We start from the raw sequence: 301 nt of genomic DNA, 5'->3' as shown, positions 1-301 counted from the left end.
AAGGCAGAAACTGTTGAAATGGGAATGTTACTCCGTTTCTGCCTTCCCACTTCTAAAAATATTAGCCGCCACCAGGCACGGGGGTCCCCGCAGGCCGGGATGGGTGAGGAGGGGCGCGATGGGGGATGTTTCGTGGCGGGGTCCGGAGTGCTGGGGGGGACCCGCCGCCATCTTCCCGAGACCCCCCCACACTTTTGTAATTTTCCGTATCAATTCATTGTTGCTGTTGAGATCTTTTTGTGTGCAACTTTTACTTTTGTGTTTCTCAGTGTTAGGCCATGATTCTGCAAAGGCTTAGGCC

This window comes from Athene cunicularia (assembly GCF_003259725.1).
Source record: "Athene cunicularia isolate RWA chromosome 10 unlocalized genomic scaffold, athCun1 chr10_part1, whole genome shotgun sequence".
NCBI lineage: Eukaryota > Metazoa > Chordata > Aves > Strigiformes > Strigidae > Athene > Athene cunicularia.
Note: the sequence above shows the minus strand (reverse complement) of the source record.